This window comes from Schistocerca gregaria, chromosome 3 (assembly GCF_023897955.1).
Source record: "Schistocerca gregaria isolate iqSchGreg1 chromosome 3, iqSchGreg1.2, whole genome shotgun sequence".
Lineage (NCBI taxonomy): Eukaryota > Metazoa > Arthropoda > Insecta > Orthoptera > Acrididae > Schistocerca > Schistocerca gregaria.
The window spans coordinates 805,298,470-805,323,174 of record NC_064922.1 but is presented as its reverse complement, the minus strand read 5'-3'; the positions used below and the strand labels follow the sequence as shown (position 1 = coordinate 805,323,174).

Genomic DNA, 24,705 nt, shown 5'->3' with positions numbered 1-24,705 from the left:
AGAATAACGTGTATTTTACTAAGAATGCACCAGCTCCTTGTTTATTCCGTGTAGTCGTCACATAAATGCGAAGTGTATATTGGATGACGAAAAGAAACATTTTCCTTGCACCAGGTGTACTTGACAAAAGAAAAACTAATGCATTCAGACACTTCACAGTAATTACAACTTTCATTTAGATGGAACTGGAATGAAGTTGGTCGTGGTAGTAGTTCTGCATATTGTGCTGCATACAAGGCATACTTGATAAAATTCGTAAAACGTTGTTGATGCAAACTGGCAATCCACAAGCGACTGAAGTTTAAAACTACTGTTCCGCTGGTAAACCTGAAACGACAAAGAGGTTACGGAAATTATGGCCCGCAAAATGCTTTAGACAGTTTAAAAAAATCGAGAAGCTGATTAGCTGTTAGTTCCATGTGGAATCCGAATAATACTAAATATTTTCGTCGTCCTCCTAAAGACAGAGGTGTCGTTATGTCCCGTTCAAGAGTTGGACAAAATCAATGAATTGTTGTCTGCGAATAGTAAGAAAACGTTTCGGATGAGACAACGAAACTTATTCTCTTCCATTTTTACAGACGTTGCCACCTCGGTTCCAACATTGTTTCAAGAAAATACTCTTTTTTAAAATTTTTGTCGTACTTTGCCTCAATGTTCATAAAGACAGATATAAAACTGTGGAAACGTAATCCACTGATACTTATCACTGCCATTGTTGTTACATCATTTGTCGACTGCACAAGAGACTACATTTTTTCGCTCGAAATGATGAAGAGCTTTAGCACGAAACCTGACTGCTTGTCTTTATATGCAGCATTTTAAAGGATAACAAGAAGTTTCATATCATCCGCGAATTTTCCTATAGTATTACCTGTTAGTGACATCTCCTCTCCACGTTTATTTGAGGTAAAATTCGTAATTTTCCTACTTGCTTTTCCGTATAGTTTCCAGAATCTGTTTAACCAGGCTGAAGAAACTTGTAAATCAGTAATGATTATCTAACTTGCAGTTCAGAAAACCAGGCCACGATATCTTCTCTGTAACAGTGCATTGTTCTCACGTATAGTTCTAAATCTTTAGAGCAGGTTTTCTTTCACACTGTTGCGAGTTTCATTCTGGCGCATATTTCGTACTTCGCGTAAATCTTTTTTCTATGCCGAAACTGGTTTTGCCCACTGCTTATGAATCGTTTTCTTCGTGTAATTTAAAAAAAATGAGATACCTATTCCTTGTCTGAAACTATTACTGTACATGCTTTCTTTGGGCTTGGAAGGTACTCTTTTTTTTTCCTTGGACTTAAAATAGCCCAACAATAATCGGTCGAATCACAATTCACGGAATCATAAGAATTATTTCCTCGTTGCTCTAATGTTTCCTCACTCTCATGTTTCCCCAATTTCTAGCGAAATGACACCATTCGAATGGAAATTGAAATAGCGTTTGACCCTTACGGGTCAGGTCCGGCCGCCTTGGTGCAGGTCTTATTACATTCGACGCCACACTGGCCGGGTGGGGATGTAATGATGATGAAGACAGCACAACCCCCAGTCCATGAGCGGAGAAAATCCCCGACCCAGCCGGGAATCGAACCCGGGTGCGTAGGACGGCAATCCGTCACGCTGACCACTCAGCTATCAGGGCAGAAAGCTTTCAGCAGAAGTAGATACCAAGTTCTTCATAGTTTATTTTTGAATTGCTACAAACATTAATCGGATTCCACATCACCGTGAAACACTGGAATCTGCACAGAGAGAGATGCTGTTAGCAAGCGTATACGAAGAAATCACAAGGGAAATTAATTCAGATTTATCTCCGTTGATAACAGCGATACCGCATGATATTTCCTAATTATTACGAATATTAAATGAGCTGCAAATTCCAGCGCACAGCAACTGTGAACGATCGTGTCAGAGAAAATGTCAACGAAATTTGAAATACGCTTTACAAATTATAATTGCGTTGTGCTTTGTTATCTCTTTACTGACGTGCCCTCAGCCAAGGAAATGTACTAGCCCTGTGGCATATCCGCCGACTGCTACAGCTACGACAGAGGAGTATATCCCTCCAACCACCTTGCGATTTACAAATTTGAAAAATTTTAATTGGAAGAATACTAACTGGCGGAAGTGTTTCAGGAAAGTCGTGAAACTACGCTGCATTAAAAAAAATTTGTTTGTTTACTGCCGGTTTCAATCAACGACCGTCGTCTGGTATTAAGAATTGGCCAATATAAGTCACACCTCAATCGTCTAGAAAAATAAAATCGCATATTTGTAATGCTCATGAATAACAACACAGAAGAAAATAATTTTTCTTCTTCGGCAACCTTCATCGTCCACACACAACAGGTGTTCCCTGCTTCTTCCTCCGAGCAGTAAACTAAATACGGGTATTACTTCCTTGCAATATGGGTCGATGCTCTTCCTCCCTGTTGTGTACAAATTGCTGCCGTAACATCTCTCGTCGCCTTTCACACACACCAGTCCACCCTTGGACGGCTAACACCAGCCAAGCACTCACTGTCCCAGTTCCCTTCCATTTCCCGTGCCCGACACGAGTTCTTGGCCTCTTCCTTCTTTTGATTAGTTGTCTCACAAACATCCACAGACACGTGCTCACATTGGCCACTCACTCCCTTCTATGCGACCCCCTTGCTTCCTCATCCGGCGAGCATTTATCCTTACAGCATGTCGTCCGAAAACCAAAAATACTGCCTTTAACAGGTAAGTAACATTTTGCAGCCGGCAATCCGCATCCTTTCGGTGTTTTCAGGTACCATCTGAGTTCCCGGAACCTATTTTCTTCCTTAGGTTTCGTACCACATTACAGTCAAAGAATTAACTTTGCAGCGTTACCGGTATAGCTGTAAGTGAGTGTGGTAAATAAGCCTGTTTTCCGGATTCCCACTGACGCCGTACGATGCACACCATTCTCACTCTTTCGTCGGAGGCCATTGTCCAGGTAGATACCCCCTTGCGGCCAAGGTAGCAGATCTACTAGTTCCCCCCTTCATTCTAAGAAAGGACGGCACTGAGCGTGCCGATACCTTCAGATTGGAGCCTCACTAAATGATCCCTCACAACCACTTGACGTCTACAGCGTCAAGTAAGAGGGTCATTTGATCGGTTGGTACCAGCTCCACTCAACCCTCAGGATGCCAAAGCGAACATTGCGTTCTGTTAAGAAGCTGGCTAATACAATGGTGTGCAAAACGTAAGGAAACTTCCGGGTTGTGTGTCACTGCAAAAGAATGTAAAACTCGATAAGGAGAACATAGAACTTGAAAAAACTTGGACCATATATATATATATATATATATATATATATATATATATATATATATATACCGCATAATACAGTACAGAAGGTAAGTGAAACAAATACGCAATGAGACTAACAGAAATAATACTTTTACTCAAACACAATAACGATATTGAAATCAACAAGATTCATGGTACTTCCTGGCATGTTAAAACTGTGTGCCGGACCGAGACTATAGTACAGGACCTTTGCCTTTCGTGGGCAAGTGTTCTACCAACTGAGCTATCCAAGCACGATTCACGTCCCGTCCTCACAGCTTTACTTCCGGCAGTGCTTCGTCTCCTACCTTCCCAACTCCGCAGAAGCTCTCCCTCTAAGAGTAAAATTCTCAGTCTGGAAACATCCCCCAGGCTGTGGCAAATCCATGTCTCCGCATTATCCTTGCTTCCAGGAGTGCTGGTTCTGCAAGTTTCACAGGAGCGCTTCTGTGAGGCTTGGAAGGTAAGAAACGAAGTAATGGCGGAAGTAAAGTTATAAGGCGTGAGTCGTACTTGTGTAGCTCAGTTGGTCGCCCTTTTTACCTTCGTCTGTGATTGCACTCTGGTATGTTTTAGTCTATGGCAAATTCCCGACTAATAGTCGACTTTATCGCATAGGACTGGCCACCTCCCCACTCTTCCCTGACTGTCAGCTCGAAGACACCGACGAGCACCATCTTACGTGCCCCCTGAAACGAAACGTATAGCTCCTCATCCAATGAATCGCGGGCTTTTACCTCCGTGCCCCGCCAACGACGGTAAGCCCGGATTTCTTGTTGTTGCCCCAGACATTTCACTACCCTCTTGCTAAGCACCATACCCTAATCTGGTTTCGAGGACAGGCTTTAGAACACATCTTTCAGAGTGGTCCTCATACAGTCCTTGACTTCTGATAGAAAGTTGTGACCTCGCATAGCACCCTCACCCGAAAACCATCTTACCGACAAACTTTTGCCGGTTATCTCCGCAGCGTCTTCCTTGACCCCACTCAAAGTTGGGGTGTGCCATGCCTACCTGCCACATTATGCAACACCCTTCTCCACGTTCTCATGCATCGACCAAAAAAATTAATAAAAAAAGGAAGGTGACAGAATATGTTATATTTGTTGTATTTAATGTTTTTTTCTAATATTTTTTAATTAATAGTCATTTATATATGTTTAAATGGTACCTTGAAGTACTCTTGCAGCATAGTGTATATATATGTACTGTCAGATTGTTCAATACAGACTATTGAAAAAAGGAAGTAGACAGAATATGTTATATTTTGTTGTATTTAATGTTAATCTAATACTTTGTTTAGGTAACACTCTTTTGTTTATGTTTAAATGGTACCTTGAAGAACTCTTGCATAGTATACATATATATATATATATATATATATATATATATATATATATATATATATATATGTGTGTGTGTGTGTGTGTGTGTGTATGTGTGTACTGTTACTTTGTTCAATAAAGATTATTGTAAAAAAAGTTGGTAGACCACTTGCCAGGGGAAGGCAAAGATCATGAGTTCGACTCTCGGTCCAGCACACAGTTTCAATCTGCCAGAAAGTTTCATATCAGCGCACACTTCGCTGCAGAGTGAAATTTTAATTCAAGATTCATAGTGGTCCCCTGGACATTACAAAAGGTAGGGCATATGTGTGATCGCCACGCTCGGCAGTGCATGCTGTGCAAAGTGCTCCCACGATGACCATAAGATTTTAAGAGATTCTTGTGGAAGGGCGTTCTATTTCTCCACCAGGACGGTTGACAATTGCTGGAGCGTCTTTGGTGTACACGGACGTGGTTCAATACGTCACCCCAAGGCATCCTTCATGCGATCGATGGGACTGAAGTCGGGGCAACGGTCTGGCCAGTCTTTTCACCGTATATCCTCTAGTTCCAAGAGGTCCTCCACTTGCGCTGTTCGAAGCGGTCGCGTATTGTCATCCACAAAAATGAAGTCATGGCCGAATGCACCTGGGAGAAGACGCATATGAGGAAGAAGTACACTGCAGCAACAACGTTGATCAGTGGGTAGACCGGTTCAAAACTATGGACATCGATGCAGGCATACAACATTATGCCTCCCCACAGCAAAAGACCTGGACAACCAAAACGATCATCCACGTCTTTATCTACAAAACCACTCTGCAATTTACAAATAAGTGTCTGGCAGGGTTCAACGAAGCATCTTCAAGCTATTTCTGTACGGTTCCATTCTGGAAACGCGTACGGAAAGAACAAACACTTAAATCTTTCGGTGTGACCTCTGATTTCTCTTATTTTACTACAATGGTCACTCCTCCCCATGTAGATGGGTGCAAACAAAATATTTTTTCGGAGCAGCAAGTTGGCGATCGAAATTTCATGGAAATATCATGTCGCAACGAAAGCGCCTTTATTTTAACGAGTGCCACTCCACTGCCATGTTAGACATTGCTGAGCATTCCCACGAATTCCAACTAGGCACAGGAACGGAACGCCCTACCATAAGTACTCTTTACCTACCTTGTGGTCAGCGTGGGAGCACACTGCAGGGCTTGCACTATCTTCAGTGTTGATCACGCACCTTTTTAAGTACCAGGTTCCACATTTTGAAGTGTCCAAGGGACATATTTCTTTCACTTACCTTCTGTACTGTGCTGTACTATACTGTAGCAGTTCTTTCTAAGCATGGTCGAAATTTCATTGCGTATATTGCTTGGCAGTGACCAATATACGGAAGTTACTTTCGTTCTAAAGTTTGCACACCAATGAGATCAGTAACCAATAAAATGTGAAAGATTCTTCGGATCAAAAACTGTCGCAAAAATATTTCTTTATTTACAACAACCGGTTGCCACAGACTTCGCTGTCATCTTCAGGTCATCGAAAATTTTTGAACCTAGTAGTCAAGGAGACAGGATTCGGTGACGGTTGTGGACGGGGCTGTAATCAGTTACTATTGGTTCCCTTTTACAATTACACACTTTTTTAAAAACGGTAAAGCCACACTCAGCAATAAATAAAGATATCACACGCTATTAATGAAGGAATAAACAAATGTGTAATTAATAGTGCTTTCAGTGCGTTACAATTTACCAAATAAGCAAAAAATACAAACACAACAAATGTTTTATAAACAAGCCAATGTGATCCCAATTAGAATTTTAAGGCAAATAACCACAGTCACAGCTGAAGTGCTTCAACACCAAGAACGGCAATTAGAAAAAAATTTAACAAACATACTGTAAAACAGCAAAGCAATAGCAAAGTTAATTTATAAAGATAAGCAACTGATTACCAAACAGGTGATTGTTAGCAGAATCATTTAAACTTGCTGTAACGCCAAGAAAGGATATTATTCAAAAAATTTAGGAACATACAATAAAATAACAAATACAGGGCTATTAAAAATGATTGAAGCGATTTCATAAATTCATTGTAGCTCCATTCATTGACATATGGTCACGACACACTACAGATACGTAGAAAAACTCATAAAGTTTTGTTCGGCTGAAGCCGCACTTCAGGTTTCTGCCGCCAGAGTGCTCGAGAGCGCAATGAGACAAAATGGTGACAGGAGCCGAGAAATCGTATGTCGTGCTTGAAATGCAGTCACATCAGTCAGTCATAACAGTGCAACGACACTTCAGGACGAAGTTCAACAAAGATCCACCAACTACTAACTCCATTCGGCGATGGTATGCGCAGTTTAAAGCTTCTGGATGCCTCTGTAAGGGGAAATCAACGGGTCGGCCTGCAGTGAGCGAAGAAACGGTTGAACGCGTGCGGGCAAGTTTCACGTGTAGCCCTCGGAAGTCGACGAATAAAGCAAGCATGGAGCTAAAAGTACCACAGCCGACGGCTTGGAAAATCTTACGGAAAAGGCTAAAGCAGAAGCCTTACCGTTTACAATTGCTACAAGCCCTGACACCCGATGACAAAGTCAAACGCTTTGAATTTTCGGCGCGGTTGCAACAGCTCATGGAAGAGAATGCGTTCAGTACGAAACATTTTTTCTTAATGGTGAATAGACACAATGTGCGAATGTGGGCGGTAGAGAATCCTCACGCATTCGTGCAGCAAATTCGCAATTCACCAAAAGTTAACGTGTTTTGTGCAATCTCACGGTTTAAAGTTTACGGCCCCTTTTTCTTCTGCGAAAAATCGTTACAGGACACGTGTATCTGGACATGCTGGAAAATTGGCTCATGCCACAACTGGAGACCGACAGAGCCGATTTCATCTTGCAACAGGATGGTGGTCCACCGCACTTCCATCATGATTTTCGGCATTTCTTAAACAGGAGATTGGAAAACCGATGAATCGGTCGTGGTGGAGAACATGATCAGCAATTCATGTCATGGCCTCCACACTCTCCCAACTTAACCCCATGCGATTTCTTTCTGTGGAGTTATGTGAAAGATTCAGTGTTTAAACCTCATCTACCAAGAAACGTGCCAGAACTGCGAACTCGCATCAACGATGCTTTCGAAATCATTGATGGGGACATGCTGCGCCGAGTGTGGGAGGAACTTGATTATCGGCTTGATGTCTGCCGAATCACTAAAGGGGCACATGTCGAACATTTGTGAATGCGTAAAAAAAACTTTTTGAGTTTTTGAATGTGTGTGCTAAGCATTGTGAAAATATCTCAAATAATAAAGTTATTGTAGAGCTGTGAAATCGCTTCAATCATTTGTAATAAATGTAATACAATAATAAACAAAAAGGGCCAGTGACAGACGGTGCACCAGGAATCGACCTCTGAGTAGGTCCAGCAAAAAACACTTTAGCGAGCGATGAGATAGGCAGCCAAGAGTTGCATTCACTTCACAACATGGTAACTCAGAGACTAGTGGTAGTCTAAAGAATGACTAATGATAATCTTGCTGAGGCTACCTGACGTCCAATAACCAAATGCAAAGATGTAAAATACGGCAAAGCCGGAACCGGCGGTCTGGACTCCGCCCGCAGAATACTGTGCTTAGAGCGCCCGAAAGAATCACTACCACCAGAGTAGAAGAATCGCCAACCAACTTACAGTCAAGAAAGCTGTCAAAACTGCACGCCTCACCGGATAGCAGCGGCGAGGCGAGGAATCTTACACTCCCATTACATACACTAACCCCAAGGGCATGTAACTGGGGCGTTAGGGGACAGGATGCACGAAAAATACCGCTGGTGGAACTTAACAAACCGAACGCAATAAATAGTAATTAGAAGTCCAGGAAAGCTAATCAGATCCGTCTTCCCCAAGCACTCCATTCACTGCTCTTCGTCTCGGCAACACTACGAACAGCAACACGAACCCTGTCGCTGGAGAATCGCAAGATCTCACAATGGTGGAGGTTTCTCTACTTGAATCCAAATGCACTCAACTTAAAGCTTGCAGTATCCGGTTTACGGCGAGGTCGTGCATCCTCGTGACCACAGGCCTTCGATCCAGCAGTCCATGTGCGGCGGCAGCGGTCCTAGCGTGTGTTCTGGCACCGCGCGGACCTGGCTCCTCCTGAGTCCCCCTGCCGAACTGTACACTAACACGACTCGGAAGAACGACTTGCCCCCAAAGGTAGGGCCACAGCTATTACATATCTATAACCTCTGCTGCAGCCACTAGCGGACAGGCAACGCTTGCGAAACCGAGTGGCGCCAGTCAACACGAGATGAAGACATATTAATGGGCTCAAAAGATTGTCATAAATAAAACATTTAAAATCAAAAAGCACTCAGTGCACCTGGCCATATCCATACATGTAGCGCTCATAGAGGTTTGTTACACAATAAAAAACACAGTGCTGTTTACGTCAGCTGGGCATCCATCTTAGTCGGCGTATAAGTTACAACTGGAAATTAGTGTTGCAAAAGTAGTTGTATGTCATACGCTTTATAAGCCGTCTTCGACGATGGATCTTTAGTGACTGTATCATGGCACTGAGGATCCACTTTAGACGCAGCATAACGTGCAACGGAAAGATAGATTTCAAAAATATTTGTGCCTTATACGCCGTCTAAAGTGGATCTTCAATTATGAGATTATATCCAGCTAACATAAACAGATGTTTTATTGTGCATTTTATTGTGTAACATGTTTTTTATGGCGCAACAACCATCTGAGAGTGCTACATATATGGACATGGCCATGTTCACAGGGTACCGTTTTATTTTAAATGTTTTATTTGCGCTAAACCTATATATAATGTGTTACATTTTATCCTCTAACATGAAAACTTGGCGTGAGGTTCTAACTCAAAATAAACTCGTTATATGATAAACAATTTTGAAAACCAGAAGATGACACAAAATCTGTCGAAACCGATCGTTCTGAATGAAGAAATACTTATGAGAGCTTGGCTTTAGGAAGTTTTTACCAAGTGAAACAGATCGCTTTTCTGAGTTTTCAAAATGAGGAAATTCACTCATTGGCATAATGACTGACTTAAGTCCTACAATGTCAAACACCAGCACAGGCTATCATTACTGTAACAGTGTTATTTATTTGACTTGTGAACTTAGTCGATTCAAACTAGAAGGCCCAGAGGCTGCTGTCGAAAGCCATCGTGAAAACGCTTTACCCTTCCAGCGTAAGGTGCAAGTGTGAGTGTGTACGTGACGCTCGGGGCTCCAGCAGAGTGTGTTATCAGGAGTGCGGCGAGCAGCTGCGCAGCCTGCAGGGGACAGAACGGGACAGGACTGGCCTCCTCCTTCTGGGCTCCTGGATGGCTGGCGCGTTTTGCAGATAGCGGCGGCTGCGGTCGGCTTTGTGCTGCCCACTGTGGGATCCGGCTGTGGACTTATCGCTGTGGCCGAGGGCTCTGCCAACAGCTGCTCTCCCTAAGGGGCATACATGAGGGAACAGCGCAGGAGGAGCGCCCACCACAGTCGACTGTCTGACATGCAGCGTCGTAGCCCACAGCTGCACAAGTTTTGCAGGTACTGTAAACACTGTGACCTAGTGGGAGTAACTCGTACGTGGCGCACAATTATTGTAGTTGGTTGTAATAGTAGTTTTATTCACCCATAATAACATTTATAAGGATTAAGATTTATAATGAGATGCGGGTTTACAACTGTCAAATAATTCTGAAACTTCATTGTAAATGACCGTAGATTTATTCACCCATAATAACATATATAAGGATTAAGATTTATAAGGTGGTGGAGATTTACAGCTGTCAAATAATTCCGTTGTAGGTGACCGTAGTTTTATTCACACATAATAACATTTATAAGGATTAAGGTTGACGAAGTGGTGGGGGTTTACAGCTGTCCAATAATTGTGAAACTTCACTGTGGATGACTGTAGTTTTATTCACCCATAACAACATATATAAGGATTACGATTTATAATGTGGTGAGGATTTAAAGCTGTCAAATAATTCTGAAACTTCATTGTAGATGACTGTAGTTTTATTCACCTATAATGAAATTTACAAGGATTAAGATTTCTAATGTGGTGGGGATTTAAAGCTGTCAAATAATTCTGAAACTTCATTGTAGATGACCATAGTTTTATTCACCCATAATAGCATTTATAAGGATTAAGATTTATAATGTGGTGGAGATTTACAGCTGTCAAATAATTCCGTTGTAGATGACTGTAGTTCTATTCACACATAATAACTTTTATAAGGATTAAGATTGATAAAGTGGTGGTGATTTAAAGCTGTCAAATAATTCTGAAACTTCATTGTACATGACCATAGTTTTATTCACCCATAAAAACATTTATAAGGATTAAGATTTATAATGTGGTGGAGATTTAAAGCTGTCAAATAATTCTGAAACTTCATTGTATTTGACTATAGTTTTATTCACCCATAAAAACATTTATAAGGATTAAGATTTATAATGTGGTGGAGACTTACAGCTGTCAAATAATTCCGTTGTAGGTGACTGTAGTTTTATTCACACATAATAACATTTATAAGGATTAAGGTTGATAAAGTGGTGGGGGTTTACAGCTGTCCAATAATTCTGAAACTTCACTGTGGATGACTGTAGTTTTATTCACCCATAACAACATTTATAAGGATTACGATTTATAATGTGGTGAGGATTTAAAGCTGTCAAATAATTCTGAAACTTCATTGTACATGACCATGGTTTTATTCACCCATAAAAACATTTATAAGGATTAAGATTTATAATGTGGTGGAGATTTAAAGCTGTCAGATAATTCTGAAACTTCATTGTAGATGACCATAGTTTTATTCACCCATAATAACATTTATAAGGATTAAGATTTATAATGTGGTGGGGATTCACAGCTGTCAAATAATCCGGATATACATTGTAGATGACTGTAGTTTTATTCACCTATAATAACATTTATAAGGATTACGTTTTATAATGTAGTGGGAATTTACAGCTGTCAAATAATTCTGAAACTTCATTGTAGATGACCGCAGTTTTATTCACCCATAATAACATTTATAAGGATCAAGATTTATAATATGGTGGAGATTTAAAGCTGTCAAATAATACTGAAACTTCATTGTAAATGACTGTAGTTTTATTCACCCATAATAACATTTATAAGGATTAAGTTTTACAATGTAGTGGGGATTTATAGCTATCAAATAATTCTAAAACTTCATTGTAGATGACCGTCAGCTGTTTATTTTCATACTCAGTGCTTCCGTTTCGATCAGTAGACAATTATCAATCCGAAGAAACGTGTAACCAGCTTGTGACTACAACATTTGAACAACTTCGATGAAAATAAAGAACCATAGTTTTTGTTGCAATTATTACTTACTATTATTTGTTGACAAAAAGCTATGTTTTTCTACGTGCATTGAAGTTGTTCAGTTCAAATGTTGTACTGATAAGCTGTTTACACTTTGCTTCAGTTTTTAAGGGTCTATTGATCGAGACTGGTAGCAATGAGTATAAAAATAAATAGCTGATGTTCATCTATAATGAAGCTTTACAACATTTACGAGGACACTGAACACGTGAAGTTTCAGAACAAAAGAAGAAAAATACTACATACAGGGTGTTTCAAAAATGACTGGTATATTTGAAACGGCAATAAAAACTAAACGAGGAGCGATAGAAATACACCGTTTGTTGCAATATGCTTGGGACAACAGTACATTTTCAGGCGGACAAACTTTCGAAATTACAGTAGTTACAATTTTCAACAACAGATTGTGCTGCAAGTGATGTGAAAGATACAGAAGACAACGCAGTCTGTGGGTGCGCCATTCTGTACGTCGTCTTTCTGCTGTAAACGTGTGCTGTTCACAACGTGCAAGTGTGCTGTGGACAACATGGTTTATTCCTTAGAACAGAGGATTTTTCTGGTGTTGGAATTCCATCGCCTAGAACACAGTGTTGTTGCAACAAGACGAAGTTTTCAACGGAGGTTTAATGTAACCAAAGGACCGAAAAGCGATACAATAAAGAATCTGTTTGAAAAATTTCAACAGACTGGGAACGTGACGGATGAACGAGCTGGAAAGGTAGAGCGACCGCGTACGGCAACCACAGAGGGCAATGCGCAGCTAGTGCAGCAGGTGATCCAACAGCGGCCTCTGGTTTCCGTTCGCCATGTTGCAGCTGCGGTCCAAATGACGCCAACGTCCACGTATCGTCTCATGTGCCAGAGTTTACACCTCTATCCATACAAAATTCAAATGCGGCAACCCCTCAGCGCCGCTACCATTGCTACACGAAAGACATTCACTAACGATATAGTGCACAGGATTGATGACGGCGATATGCATGTGGGCAGCATTTAGTTTACTGACGAAGCTTATTTTTACCTGGACGGCTTCATCAATAAACAGAACTGGCGCATATGGGGAACCGAAAAGCCCCATGTTGCAGTCCCATCGTCCCTGCATCCTCAAAAAGTACTGGTCTGGGTCGCCATTTCTTCCAAAGGAATCATTGGCCCATTTTTCAGATCCGAAACGATTACTGCATCACGCTATCTGGACATTCTTTGTGAATTTGTGGCGGTACAAACTGCCTTAGACGACACTGCGAACACCTCGTGGTTTATGCAAGATGGTGCCCGGCCACATCGCACGGCCGACGTCTTTAATTTCCTGAATGAATATTTCGATGATCGTGTGATTGCTTTGGGCTATCCGAAACATACAGGAGGCGGCGTGGATTGGCCTCCCTATTCGCCAGACATGAACCCCTGTGACTTCTTTCTGTGGGGACACTTGAAAGACCAGGTGTACCGCCAGAATCCAGAAACAATTGAACAGCCGAATCAGTACATATCATCTGCATGTGAAGCCATTCCGCCAGACACGTTGTCAAAGGTTTCGGGTAATTTCATTCAGAGACTACGCCATATTATTGCTACGCATGGTGGATATGTGGAAAATATCGTACTATAGAGTTTCCCAGACCACAGCACCATCTGTTGTTGACAATTGTAACTACTGTAATTTCGAAAGTTTGTCTGCCTGAAAATGTACTTTTGTCCCAAGCATATTGCAACAAACGGTGTATTTCTATACTGTTCGTTTAGTTTGTATTGCCGTTTCAAATATACCGGTCATTTTTGAAACACCCTGTATGTTGTTGTTGTTCTAGTTGTTGTTGTTGTCATCGTTCTGGTCTTCAGTACGAAGATTGCTTTGATGCAGCTCTCCGTGCTACTCTTTCCTGTACAAGCCTCTTCATTTTTGAATAACTGCTTTAACCTATATCCCTTATAATGTGCTCACTGTTTTCTCCCTAATTCTATTTAGCATCTCCGTTTTAGTTACACGATCTACCCATCTAATCATCAACATTCTTCTGTAATACCACACTTCAAAAACTTCTATTGTGTTCTTTTCTAAACTGGGTATCGCTCACGTCTCTCTTCCATACAAAGCAACACTCCATCCAAAAACATTTAAGAAAGATTTCCTAAGACTTAAATCTATATTCGACATTATGGAATTTCTCGTCTTCAGAAACGCTTTTCTTTTTACTATTAACCTGCCTTTCAAATGCTCGCTATTGGCACCATCATCAATTATTTTACTGTCCAAATCAAATAGATAAACTCATCGACTACTTTTAGTGTCCCATCTCCTAATCTAATTCCCTCGCCATCACCGGATTCAGTTCTATTATAATTCATTACCTCTTCATCCCACACGATCCTTTCAACAAACAGCACATCTGCATTTGATGTTCCTGACAGAATCACATTGCCATCGTCAAGCTTCTAAATTTTTATTTCTCCTCCCTAAACTAGAACTCTATCTCAAAATTTTTGTTTGGTTTCCTTTACTTATTGCTCAATGTACAATTAAATAATACTAGGGATACGTTATTACCCACTCTCGCGTATTTCTATACCTCTGTTTCACTTTTACGCCTTCTACTCTTACAATTGCTCTCTCTTTTCTGTACAAATAATCTTTCGCTGCCTGTATTTTACTGTTGCTAGCTTCAGAATTTCAAAGAGTATATTCTAGTTAACATTGTCAAAAGTCTACGAATGCTATAAACGTAGATTTGCTTTACTTTAACTTATATTATAAGAAAACGCATAGGCCTCTCGTGTTCCTGCATTTCTCTCGAATCCAAACTGATAGTCCCCGAGGTCGGCTCTTACCAGCTTTCCATCCTTCGTGTAAGTATTTTCCAACCATGACTTACTAACTGATGGTTTGGTAAAATACAAACCGGTCAGCACCTTCTTTTCCTCCTATCTTTGGAACTAAACTATTACATTCTTTTCGTAGTGTGTGGGTATATCGTCTGTTTCGCACATTTGGCACACCAAGTGGAGTAGTTTCGTCACTGATAGTTCGCCTAAGGATATCAGTAGTTCTAAGGGAATATCGTCTACTCTGTGGGCTGTGATTTGACATAGGTCTTTCAGTGCTCTGTCAAACTCTCTCGCAAAATCGTTTCTCTGTCTCATCCTCACCTACGTCGTTTTCTCTTTCAATAATATTGCCTTCATTTCCCTTGTACAGCCCCTTTACATAATTATTCCACCTTTTTGATATTCATAAACCTGCTTCTCTTTTCTCCGAAGGCCACATTAATTTGCCTTTAGGCGGCATCTATCTTCTTCTGTAGCCGTGCATTCAACCTCTAGACATTACTGCGTAGCCATTTTGTCAGCCTAATTTGCTGTAGTTTTGTGTTTTCTCCTTTCATTAGTTAAATTAACTATCTGCTGTGGTATCCAAAGATTTCTACTGATACCTTCACTCTTTCATGTCTCAAAGTTATCCACGCGCCTCTTACTGTATTCCTTCCCCTTATTTATGCCTTATTTATGCAGCGTGGAGGGTAAAAATCGTAGAGGGAGACCAAGAGATGAATACACTAAGCAGATTCAGAAGGATGTAGGTTGCAGTAAGTACTGGGAGATGAAGAAGCTTGCACAGGATAGGGTAGCATGGAGAGCTGCATCAAAACAGTCTCAGGACTGAAGACCACAACAACAACATGCCAATCGTTACCTAATATTCCCTCAGAAACTCTCCACAACCTCCATTTCTTTCAATCTATCCAGATCCTATTAATTAATTTCCTAACTTTTTCCTGTTTCATGCCAGATTTATTATTATTACAAATTTAAAATTATAATTTCACCAGTTGTGATTTGTATGTGCAGTGTTTCTAAGGGTAACAGAAGAAATACTTTTGTTGATGGATGAAACAATGAAGTAGAAAAATGTTCTGGGAAATTCAGGAATACAAAAGTGCAAGTCTCTTAGGAATGGAATAAACAGCGAGTACAAGGAGGCAATACCGAAATGTATGCATGCAAAATGTGAAGAAATCGAATAAAAAATGATTGACGAGAAGACTGATTCAGCATATAGAAAATTGAAAACAACCTTCCGTGAACTTAAGGGCAAGGATAGTAACAGTAAGATTACAATGGGAATAGCTCAAATGGCTCTGAGCACTATGGGACTTAACTGCTGCGGTCATCAGTCCCCCAGAACGTAGAACTACTGAAACCCAACTAACCTAAGGACATCACACACATCCACGCTCGAGGCAGGATTCGAACCTGCGACCGTAGCGGTCTCGCGGCTCCAGACTGTAGCGCCTAGAACCGCACGCTACAATCTGGAGCCGCGTGACCGCTACGGTCGCAGGTTCGAAACTTGCATCAGGCATGGATGTGTGACGCCCTTAGGTTAGTTAGGTTTAAGTAGTTCTAAGTTCTAGGGGACTGATGACCTCAGATGTCCCATGGTGCTCAGAGCCATTTGAACCATTCTCAATGACCATGTTTCACACACACACAGAGCTGTGCTCCAAAAATAGCTTTTCATACGCATTTTTAAAATTATACAAGGTACTTCTGGAAGATTCGTTTCATTTCACAAGACTATATTTGCTAGAAGAATGAAGACTGCTATATTTTAACTTACGGCATAGTTTTTCTTCTTTCTTTTCTTCTTTTTTTCCCAAAAGAATATTCGATTTTACAGGGCTGTATCTTTTACAAGCATGCACAGAGCACCTTCGAGTGCATTCTACAATTACGTTCAAAAGTGCTCGTTTATTTTTAAATAATGTTCAATGTGCCCTCCACCAGACAAACGACAGGAATACGGACGATAGTGAAACTTTTGCGAGCTTGTCTGGAGCTTTCGCATTCGAGGCTTTTCCGTGTATCCTAGCAGTTCACCTACACTTGTTGAAAAGGAGTACACACAAACAAATTCTTTCACATAGCCCGGACGATAAAGTCGCATATCGTGATATGAAGCGACTCTGAAGGCCATTAGAGCAACGGAACTGCCGGTACTATCGTTGAATACCTACACACGCAAGAGACTCTTTGCCGTGCTCCCTCCAAAAATCACGCAGTAAAGTATTATCTGAAATCCTCCTATTAAAATGGGAAACGCAAAGAAGCTTTTGTTGATGTGTTGTAGCCATCTGGATCAGCACCTTCTAAGAAACGAAAGTCTGTTCACGTAGTGCGTGACATCACAATGTGTCAACAGAAGCTTATAAATAACTAGCATTGCATGCTGTTTATTGTTACTGAGCTTGTTTGCGAGTGTAATTACTACGTGATTGAGCATGAATTGTTTTAGATCACTTTTTGTGTTCGGTCAACCAATGAGTTTCTCTCTCTGCCGTTTCCTTGTTTTATGCCAAACTACAGAAGAAATTACGAAAGAAGTCCAAAAACTGCTTTATTTAAATTTCTGGACTATGAAGCAATGAGGAAGAAATAGTTTTCAAGAATTCATAGGAATAACTTCATTCTTTCTTCAACATCAAGAGTGATTTTTTGTTTTGTTTAAGTTCCTAAAAGAATTTGATATAGCGACAAAGAGAACAGGTCCTCCCATATTAGCTTGTTTACATTACGTAAATTCCTTATTCTACAGGTGCAAGTAGTAGAAATTTGTATAAATCTGACACTTTAACGTCGTGCGAAGCTTCCTTCAGGAACATTAACTCCTTACATTCACATGCCACTAAATATCCTCTTTAGGGTTTGTTGCTAGTAATACAAATTGGTTTCTGATGAAGTGCGGTATACACAGAATATAAGCCACTTCAGCATGGACTGGTTGTAGTGTTCAGTTCTCTGTACTGCTGAAAAAACTTTCAGTAACCCACTTGTTGAATTTTCGTATATGTCTGCCCAGTATATAAAAACGCAGTTAAGAGTACCACTGCTACCGTATTAGCATATCTCCAATAAATAAAGCTATTTGTATCAAACGTATGTTCCAAATCCATGTTAGTAAATCAAGGAGTGACACTGAGTTAAAAATACTTCCGCTTTTACAATGTACAAATAATTATCTTTTTTAAATTTATCGCTAGAGCTTCGCAAAACGGAAAAAAAGCCTGAGTAGGTGCATATAGCAAATGTAGACAGATGTCTTGTTATTTTCTTGAGTTTAAAGTCCGCCAGACGACAGTAATAAAAAATATGTGAACACATGAGTAAAAAGTTACATCTATATCTTATCAGTTTTTCTGTAAATTGTCTTAATTCCTGGGTCTGAATCTCAGATACATGTAAGTGCACTACACTTCCTTCATAAGTACACAACTACATTGTCTGAAAATATACGTACTAACCATTTTATTATTTTGCTTGGAAAGCATTCAAAAATGCACACCAATAACTTACAAATACAACAGTAATTTCATTCAAGGAAGAAATATTGCCGTTGTATAAATCATCGGTAAGTTCAACTCTGTTTCTTCACGAATTTACTATCTCTGGGTCCGTTTACGGAATAGACTACACTGACGCCGGCGTGCCTGCGTCGAACTACGTGCGATGACGTCACAGGCCGGTGCTAAGAGTTTATGTTCTTTATTTAGAAGGTGCTGTCTCGGCTCTACGCACACTGGGTAATGAATGAGTGAGCGAACGAATGAACTGGCTGAATCACGGACACTTCTGCTGGCGACCACATGAAACAGGGATTTCTAGAAAGTAAGTCCAGATTGGTCGCGAATTGGAAACTAAAGTGAAAGTCAGATGGAGGTTTGAAGAGATGTTTTGGGCAGTGGGCACTTAAAGTTGTCTAGAGGGTAGAGTCTCCTGCCAAGTACAGGTGCCTGCCGTGAGATTTCGCCTGTTTCATTCGACCCTACATAGCTTAAAGTCATGTACGTCCTTTTCATGACAATTCTCGGCCGAACACTGCAGGTGCGAGGAAGACGCTCCTGCAACGTTTTCGCTCGGAAGTGTTTGATCACCCATCGTACAGCCCGGACGCGATCCCTCTAATTTTCATCCCTGCCCATATGATCCACAGGCTATGTAGACAACATTTTGGCACAGTCAACGAGATGCGGACCAGCGTAGAGAACTGTGGAAAGCGTAGGCGGCTGCCTCCTATAAGCGCGTACGCACTAGACCACTGCAGGCCAACAAACTACTGGATTCGGCCGAACGTTAGTCACCAGTGCATTAGCGATCTGCTTCTCATCCACACCAAACGAAGGGATTGGGCCAAGGGATTAGGGCACGTGCAATCGCAATTGGAGCTGAGAAATTGTCGACTTTGTTCCTGTTCTGTTATTGTTATAAAATAGCGTTTTAACTACAATTTCACCGGCCGATGTTATAAGGAAAGTAGAGGATGAAGCGTCCGTTGCATGTCCATCTGTTATTTTACTGAAAGAAGCCTATCATCAGGGAAAGACGAAGAAGAAACAACGCTAGTGAACGATCTCTCTTTCAAAAAATAGGGAACAGTATGGTAGGACAAAATTTATGTCTAACTCAACGCTGAATTCGAGTATGGCCTATTTCACGTTTTTTCCGGATGAAATCTACAGATTTCGAATTGTTATTTAATTGTGCGATTCTTGAAATTTTCGAAGACAACGCCTCTTTTAGAAGAGCTGTATCTGCTGCATGAAGCTAATAGTTCCTCCCAGTTTTGTTTGTTTCTCTTGGTCGCTCGCGGCGAAAAGTCGTCGCTTTCTAACAGCTGAGCTACTGCCCTCCAAGCGTCTAGACTTTTCCGTTTGTTTTTACAATCGCAGTTCGTAGAGCACATAAAAATTCCCGTTCTCGATAAAGCTCTATCAGTTTTACTGCCGTCTTCGTATTCCACTCTATACTTCATTATTTTTTAATACAGTAAACACACATGCTAAACGACGGCAGACACGGCCTGCAAGCGAAAGAGCGAATGTTGAAATTAATTTTCTCAGGACAGGCACAAGTCGCACTTAATATCTATTACTGACTGGCTTTGCTCGTTAACCGCCAACTACTGTGCTTTAAAATGTAAGTTCCAGAGTTTCTGATGATGCTCTTATTTAATTAAACAGCGAAAGCTTTCAATAAAACATACTAAGTGCGTCCTGTAGCTACCCTGAAAAATTTAAATACAAACCCCTTTTAGAGACACAACAAATCGCTACTGAACCAACTAATATTCGACCCGACATCCACCATCCGCCAACGCTTGCATATAACTGTCAGCAGACCGAACTGCAACCAAGGCCTACCGCTGCTTTGGCTAAGATTTGCCTCCTGTAAACACAAACCAAATCTCGTTCAACGAAGTGGTTGGGTGTCGGTCGTTGGCTTTCGTTGGCCTAACTAGTAAGCGTATTATGATAAGGTTGCTGGAAAGTTGATACAACGCTACGGAAATATTTAAGTCGCAGCGGGGACTACATAGAGAAATACCTGGCATGTGTAACTGACTGTTGCAAATAAAACATCTCTGATATTCACTGCGGTTTCCACTTCACGACCAGTTGGAACTTCCTTTTCGGCCAGTTATTGTTGTTGTGGTCTTCAGTCCTGAGACTAGTTTGATGCAGGTCTCATGCTACTCTGTCCTGTGCAAGGTTCTTCATCTCCCAGTACCTACTGCAACCTACATCCTTCTGAATCTACTAAGTGTATTCATCTCTTGGTTTCAATCTACGATTTTTACCCTCCACGCTGCCCTCCAATGCTAAATTGGTGATCCCTTGATGCCTCAAAACATGTCCTACCAACCGGTCCCTTCTTTTTGTCAAGTTGTGCCACATGTTCCTCTTCTCCCCAATTCTATTCAATACCTCCTCATTAGTTATGTGATCAACCCATCTAATTTTCAGCATTCTTCTGTAGCACCACATTTCGAAAGCTTCTGCTCTCTTCTTGTCCGAACTACTTATCGTCCATGTTTCACTTCCATACATGGCTACACTCCATACAAATACTCTGAGAAACGACTTCCTGACACCTAAATCAATACTTGATGTTAACAAATTTCTCTTCTTAAGAAACGCTTTCTTTGCCATTGCCAGTCTACATTTTATGTCCTCTCTACTTCGACCATCATCAATTATTTTGCTCCCCAAATAGCAAAACTCCTTTACTACTTTAAGTGTCTCATTTCCTAATCTAATGCCCTCAGCATCACCTGACTTAATTCGACTACATTACATTATCCTCGTTTTGCTTTTGTTGATGTTCATCTTATACCCTCCTTTCAAGACACTACTTTCCTCGTGTATTCATCTCCAAGCTATGGCCCCTTGAATCGACCTGGCCGCGTTGAATACACTGTCTCTCGTCAGTTCGTCGAAATTAAGCGACGTCGGACGTGGTCAGTTCTTGGATGGGAAACGGCTTAGGTATATCACGTGCTGCTTTATCTTTGCTTGTGCATCAAACAAAAGGAAAGTTGGTGGCATCGAGTACCTTTTCATCAGGCTTTGCGCCTATGTCCTCGATTAAATTCCAAACCTCTCCGCATTGCCTCGTGATGAAGGGCATATGTGACTGCTGGTGGACTGTTGGTAGTGATCCATCAGTCGAATGTAGACTGTAAGCTCGGCGTTTCCGTTAGTGGCGTTAGACTGGCGTAAGATAAGTGTGGGCATCAGATTCACATCTTCTCCCTCCTAGCGTCTTTGTCCGACACAAACATGATAGAACACTAGACACCCGCCCATTACAGACAACTATACCTACACCTATCAGATACACAATTATCTCTCTTCACGAAGTAAAGGTGGAATTCTGCGCAAAGGACAGGAAAAGCTTTATAATTAGGCGGCTAAACCTGTCCTTCGAGTTCCCCCAGTGAACAGTGCCTTAAGATTTCAGTGCTTTTTTTAGTTTTGCGAAATTGGTTGAATCTTTTTGAGGCAGCCTGTAATTTTAGATGGTATAAACCGATCAGTTTTACAGAAACTCCTCTTGCCTAGTACAATCCTGGCTGCTAAGCCCTTCTCCCATCTCTTTTCTTTACCTGTTCTTCCGACATAGTAAAAATATATTTCAGGTGTTACATGTATAAATATGGAACAATTGCTTCTTCATTGTACCCCTGTGCCGACTCGGCACTGACCACTGTTGAAAGCTACCTGTTTGTGGTAACCTCGTTGTGACGTTTGCTGCGGTTGCAGCGACCGCCGACTAGCCACTGCCGCGTGCCGCTTGATTCAGTCCCGCTGGCGGGCGGGTGCGGCCAGCGAGGGCCGAGAGAAAGTGGGCTGACCTCGCTCTACTGACGGCACTAGTTGTGGATGACAGAACTGTGTTGTACTGGGGGCGTAGCTCAGATGGTAGAGCGCTCGCTTAGCATGTGAGAGGTACCGGGATCGATACCCGGCGCCTCCAGAATTTTTTTTTTTTACTCGTGCTCACAAAAAATACAGACTCACCTCGTACACAAGTTGAATGAAACGCAGCCACAGATTTCATTTAATACGTAACTTCGAATTCGAAATTTCTGCACGCGACCTTAATACATTCTGTCTACAATATTCGCCAATGGTTTGCCTTCGTCTATGGTAATTTTGCCTTTACCTCTGGCAAAACTGTTTTAGAATTCCACCTCTCGTTTAATGTTACGGCCTGAGAAGAAGAAGAAGAAGAAGAAGAAGAAGAAGAAGAAGAAGAAGAGGAGGAGGAATGTGTGTGTAAAATGCGAAGTCGCACTGAGTCTTGAATTTCATGTTAAACTCTGAGTTTCCACTGCAGGAGCCTTGGTATTTAACATCCCTATGAATCTTTATCAGGCAATACCTCCAAACATCATAATTGCAAAATAAGATTAAAATTTCTTCACTAACTCGAGATCGTTAGACACATAAGAGCATGTGGAAAAGAAATCTGCTGGACACCATTGGGAAAATTGTCTCGTTCTCCCTTCGAAGAAGTTGACGAGAAGCCGACCAGTACCTTCTGAGGTGCATTTCAACTCTAAATAAAACCATATTCATCTTAGAAGGGAGCTCTCATGAACTGTTTGGTAGATAAGTGAAGCAGTTGATAGTGTTGTACCAGGCACGCTCTTACAGAATTGAGAGGCGATTAACCTGGCTGCTCATAGAATAGTCTGAATACTAACGTGAAATAACAACCGCGGCAGACAGCTGTTTCGAAGAAAGTCGACTCTCTCGGTCGTAACGTAAGGTCTAAATCCTTCCGCTGTGACTCACAAAGTGAATCGAGAAAATTTTAATTAATACGAATTAATTAAAACAGCAACTTTGTCTGTGCAAAAATTGGTTTCAGGTTCATATGCCCTAGATCAAATACTATCGTTTGTTATTTATGGCAACAACAAGCTACCATATTTTCATTTCGGTAACATTATGGTAATGTTTGTTCTTCTATCGCTAAACTGAACCCATTTTGATTCAGTTCATTTCTTATAAACATGACTTGCAAACTAATACTACGAATTTCTGAATTAAAAAGAAATTCATCTTTCAGACTAAATTAACAACACAATATCAGTGTAAAATGGTTTAAATCATGTCGTCATTATGACGTGTAACTAAGAGGCTCCAGCAAAGCAGTCATGAGCCACAGGTTGAAAATACCGTCTCACCTGGCTACGTGTAGCAGTCACACGTAGACTCACTAAGTGTGCTGTATGATTTTCTTCTGTGTGGCTTGTCTGTTCGTGTGATGGTTTTCATTTTCGGTTACCAACATGAACCATGGACCTTGCCGTTGGTGGGGAGGCTTGCGTGCCTCAGCGATACACATGGCCGTACCGTAGGTGCAACCACAACGGAGGGGTATCTGTTGAGAGGCCAGACAAACGTGTGGTTCCTGAAGAGGGGCAGCAGCCTTTTCAGTAGTTGCAGGGGCAACAGTCTGGATGATTGACTGATCTGGCCTTGCAACATTAAGCAAAACGGCCTTGCTGTGCTGGTACTGCGAACGGCTGAAAGCAAGGGGAAACTACAGCCGTAATTTTTCCCGAGGACATGCAGCTTTACTGTATGATTAAATGATGATGGCATCCTCTTGGGTAAAATATTCCGGAGGTAAAATAGTCCCCCATTCGGATCTCCGGGCGGGGACTACTCAGGAGGATGTCGTTATCAGGAGAAAGAAAACTGGCGTTCTACGGATCGGAGCGTGGAATGTCAGATCCCTTAATCGGGCAGGTAGGTTAGAAAATTTAAAAAGGGAAATGGATAGATTAAAGTTAGATATAGTGGGAATTAGTGAAGTTCGGTGGCAGGAGGAACAAGACTTCTGGTCAGGTGACTACAGGGTTATAAACACAAAATCAAATAGGGGTAATGCAGGAGTAGGTTTAATAATGAATAGGAAAATAGGAATGCGAGTAAGCTACTACAAACAGCATAGTGAACGCATTATTGTGGCCAAGATAGATACAAAGCCCACACCTACTACAGTAGTACAAGTTTATATGCCAACTAGCTCTGCAGATGATGAAGAAATTGAAGAAATGTACGATGAAATAAAAGAAATTATTCAGATAGTGAAGGGAGACGAAAATTTAATAGTAATGGGTGACTGGAATTCGAGTGTAGGAAAAGGGAGAGAAGGAAACATAGTAGGTGAATATGGATTGGGGCTAAGAAATGAAAGAGGAAGCCGCCTAGTAGAATTTTGCACAGAGCACAACTTAATCATAGCTAACACTTGGTTTAAGAATCATGAAAGAAGGTTGTATACGTGGAAGAACCCTGGAGATACTAAAAGGTATCAGATA

General features: G+C 41.2%; 1 long non-coding RNA gene and 1 other non-coding gene across 2 annotated transcripts in view; one reads left to right on the top strand and one right to left on the bottom strand.

Annotated features, from left to right (window-relative positions):
• The window catches only part of LOC126354369 (uncharacterized), a 931,233-nt gene that overhangs the window by 391,234 nt on the left and 515,294 nt on the right, over nt 1–24,705 (bottom strand). The window lies entirely within an intron of this gene.
• Trnaa-agc (transfer RNA alanine (anticodon AGC)) lies at nt 22,271–22,343 on the top strand. The gene has a single exon. It is a non-coding gene; the product is annotated as a tRNA-Ala (tRNA).